This window comes from Sinocyclocheilus grahami, unplaced genomic scaffold (assembly GCF_001515645.1).
Source record: "Sinocyclocheilus grahami isolate Dianchi unplaced genomic scaffold, SAMN03320097.WGS_v1.1 scaffold1484.1, whole genome shotgun sequence".
NCBI classification, from domain to species: Eukaryota; Metazoa; Chordata; class Actinopteri; order Cypriniformes; family Cyprinidae; genus Sinocyclocheilus; species Sinocyclocheilus grahami.
This window is the reverse complement of record NW_015506663.1, coordinates 6035-10663: the sequence shown is the minus strand read 5'-3', so window position 1 is coordinate 10663 and position 4629 is coordinate 6035.

Sequence of the window (4629 nt, the reverse complement as noted above, 5' to 3'; positions counted from 1 at the left end):
AACCTACCCCTCACAGGAGACTTTCTGCTATTTCAGATTTTCAATACACTCCATTCTGCGTGATTTATAAGTGTTTTGAAAAGTGGGGACATGGGGTAATGTCCTGAAAAGTCACCTTCACTCTTGTCAGAGTGTTGCTATGCAGTTGCTAGGGTGTTCTCGGTGTGTTTGTCAGAGTGTTGCTATGCAGTTGCTAGGGTGTTCTCGGGGTGTTTGTCAAAGTGTTGCTATGCGGTTGCGTTCTCGGTGTGTTTGTCAGATTGTTGCTATGCGGTTGCTAGGGTATTCTCAAGGTGTTTGTCAGAGTGTTGCTATGCTGTTGCGAGGGTACTACTGCTATGCTGTTGCTAGGGTACTGCTATGTAGTTGCTAGGATGTTTTGGGTGATTGCCATGTGGTTGCTAAGGTCCTCTAGGTTGTTCTCAGGCTGTTACTGTGGTGTTCTTGGTGGTTGCTGTTGTCAACAGTTACCAGGGAGTTTCAATTCACTTGCAAGGGTGTTCAGTTTCTAAAGTGTTTTAGGTCGTTTCTATCAAAGACTATAGAATACCCAAGATGTGTCACTCGTATAGTGTTGAATGGGGAAAAATGCAACAATATCACAGGAAGCCCTGCCTTCTGAAGAGCCAATTACTAATCGGTAACCTCAGCGCTTCGCTGCAGCTGCCGTTAGAAGCGTCCCGGTTGCTATAGAAACAGTCAGCGCTCTGAGACGTGCGCTAAAGACTGCGCATGCGCACTGGCTGATCCAGCCTGAAAATAACGCTATTTGAGCAAAAGAAACAACATTTATGACACAGCTGTTGTCAGATTTCATTGGTGATTTCAATTATAAAATTTAACCATAAGCTTAGTGAACAGTTTTGGAGAATTTGATGTTTCTATGTGACTGCTAGGGTAATACAATGCAGTTACTAGAATGTTATCAACAGTTGCTAGGGTTTCTGGGTAATTATTAGAGTGTTCCTATGCAAATACTAGGGAACTTTAGGTCACTGCCATACCGTTGCTATGGTTGTTACAGTCTTTCTATACAGTTACTGTGGTGTATGCTGTTGCTTGGGTGTTTTAGGTAGTTTGTACGTAGTTGCTAGTCTTCTAGGTGGTTACCAGGGCATTGCTAATCTGTTGCTAAGGTGTCGTGGGTGGTTCCCAGGGCATTCTAGGTAGTTTTGGGGGGGTTGCTAAGGTACTGTTATGTTGCTAGGGTGTTCTGGGCAGTTGAAATGGAATGTCAGGTGGTTGCTTGGCAACTGCTATGCAGTTGCTAGGGTGTTCTGGATCAATTAGTAACTAGCAACACACCTACCCTGAACAAGACACATGATTTGATGAATTCGAATACGAATGAATTAGTTTGGCACACAAACGCTGCAGGAGACTCCCTAATCTGCAGTAATAGTGATCTACAGCACCGATGCTTTAGTGCAGTGAAGTCTGCGCACTCCAGGACATTACGGTCCTCTACTGTAAGTACTGCTTGTTCTTTAATTCTCAAACAGGGTTTCTGCAGGTTACGAATGTAAATTTAAGACTTTAAGACCTTTTTAAGACCAAGTAAAGAAAGTTTAATGAATAACAATACATCAGACTTATGGCTAGAATATTTCTGCTCTCAACCACTAAAATATGGAAATAACTTTTACTGAAACTTTTGATCACACTGGGAAAAAAATAAGTCATTTTCTTCCTCAGTATTTCTGTCTTGTTTTCCAGCACCAATGCCTAGATAGTGTTTGTCAGATTGTTGCTATGCGGTTGCGTTCTCGGTGTGTTTGTCAGATTGTTGCTATGCGGTTGCGTTCTCGGTGTGTTTGTCAGATTGTTGCTATGCGGTTGCTAGGGTATTCTCAAGGTGTTTGTCAGAGTGTTGCTATGCGGTTGCGTTCTCGGTGTGTTTGTCAGATTGTTGCTATGCGGTTGCTAGGGTATTCTCAAGGTGTTTGTCAGATTGTTGCTATGCGGTTGCTAGGGTATTCTCAAGGTGTTTGTCAGATTGTTGCTATGCGGTTGCGTTCTCGGTGTGTTTGTCAGATTGTTGCTATGCGGTTGCTAGGGTATTCTCAAGGTGTTTGTCAGAGTGTTGCTATGCGGTTGCGTTCTCGGTGTGTTTGTCAGATTGTTGCTATGCGGTTGCTAGGGTATTCTCAAGGTGTTTGTCAGAGTGTTGCTATGCTGTTGCGAGGGTACTACTGCTATGCTGTTGCTAGGGTACTGCTATGTAGTTGCTAGGATGTTTTGGGTGATTGCCATGTGGTTGCTAAGGTCCTCTAGGTTGTTCTCAGGCTGTTACTGTGGTGTTCTTGGTGGTTGCTGTTGTCAACAGTTACCAGGGAGTTTCAATTCACTTGCAAGGGTGTTCAGTTTCTAAAGTGTTAGGTCGTTTCTATCAAAGACTATAGAATACCCAAGATGTGTCACTCGTATAGTGTTGAATGGGGAAAAATGCAACGCTTAATATCACAGGAAGCCCTGCCTTCTGAATGATAAAGCCAATCGCTAATATGTAAAGTCAGCGTGTCACTGCAGCTGCCGTTAGAAGTCCCGGTTGCTATAGAAACGGTCAGCGCTCTGAGACGTGCACTCAGGACTGCGCATGCGCACTGGCTGATCCAGTTGTTGCTATGCGGTTGCTAGGGTATTCTCAAGGTGTTTGTCAGAGTGTTGCTATGCGGTTGCGTTCTCGGTGTGTTTGTCAGATTGTTGCAATGCGGTTGCTAGGGTATTCTCAAGGTGTTTGTCAGAGTGTTGCTATGCTGTTGCGAGGGTACTACTGCTATGCTGTTGCTAGGGTACTGCTATGTAGTTGCTAGGATGTTTTGGGTGATTGCCATGTGGTTGCTAAGGTCCTCTAGGTTGTTCTCAGGCTGTTACTGTGGTGTTCTTGGTGGTTGCTGTTGTCAACAGTTACCAGGGAGTTTCAATTCACTTGCAAGGGTGTTCAGTTTCTAAAGTGTTAGGTCGTTTCTATCAAAGACTATAGAATACCCAAGATGTGTCACTCGTATAGTGTTGAATGGGGAAAAATGCAACAATATCACAGGAAGCCCTGCCTTCTGAATGATAAAGCCAATCGCTAATATGTAAAGTCAGCGTGTCACTGCAGCTGCCGTTAGAAGTCCCGGTTGCTATAGAAACGGTCAGCGCTCTGAGACGTGCACTCAGGACTGCGCATGCGCACTGGCTGATCCAGCCTGAAAATAACGCTATTTGAGCAAAAGAAACAACATTTATGACACAGCTGTTGTCAGATTTCATTGGTGATTTCAATTATAAAATTTAACCATAAGCTTAGTGAACAGTTTTGGAGAATTTGATGTTTCTATGTGACTGCTAGGGTAATACAATGCAGTTACTAGAATGTTATCAACAGTTGCTAGGGTTTCTGGGTAATTATTAGAGTGTTCCTATGCAAATACTAGGGAACTTTAGGTCACTGCCATACCGTTGCTATGGTTGTTACAGTCTTTCTATACAGTTACTGTGGTGTATGCTGTTGCTTGGGTGTTTTAGGTAGTTTGTACGTAGTTGCTAGTCTTCTAGGTGGTTACCAGGGCATTGCTAATCTGTTGCTAAGGTGTCGTGGGTGGTTCCCAGGGCATTCTAGGTAGTTTTGGGGGGGTTGCTAAGGTACTGTTATGTTGCTAGGGTGTTCTGGGCAGTTGAAATGGAATGTCAGGTGGTTGCTTGGCAACTGCTATGCAGTTGCTAGGGTGTTCTGGATCAATTAGTAACTAGCAACACACCTACCCTGAACAAGACACATGATTTGATGAATTCGAATACGAATGAATTAGTTTGGCACACAAACGCTGCAGGAGACTCCCTAATCTGCAGTAATAGTGATCTACAGCACCGATGCTTTAGTGCAGTGAAGTCTGCGCACTCCAGGACATTACGGTCCTCTACTGTAAGTACTGCTTGTTCTTTAATTCTCAAACAGGGTTTCTGCAGGTTACGAATGTAAATTTAAGACTTTAAGACCTTTTTAAGACCAAGTAAAGAAAGTTTAATGAATAACAATACATCAGACTTATGGCTAGAATATTTCTGAGCTGAAACTTCACAGACACATTCTGGGGACACCTGAGACTTATTGCATCTTGTATAAAGGGGCTTAATAAGTCCAACTTAAGTTCGACTTGTCCGTTTTTGAGATTCAAATTTTCATACAAAGATATCATATGATTTCAGGAGGTTTGTAACACAGCCCATGGGTCTTTAAATGACAATTTTATACTGCTTTAGCTTTGTTATTGAAGCTGGAAGCTTGTTGTAGTCGCATGGAAAAGAGCAACCAGCGCAGTCTTCACGTCGTCTTCTTTTGCGTTCCACAGATGGAAGGAAGTCACGCAGGTTTGTAACAACATGAGGGTGAGTGAATGCACTGTTTTTATGCAAACATCAAGAAGTGCAGTGAAATCAGCTCTACTGGAGCTTCTCATTGCAGTCACATCACCTCCTGCTGAAGAACATTAATCAAAAGCAGAGATATTAATCGATAATAGCAGTTCGGCTCAGGACTAATCCCACAATACCTCAGCTTACTGTTATCAGCCCCGCACACCGCACAGAGAAACAACACACACACACACACACACACACTCTCACACACACACACACACACAC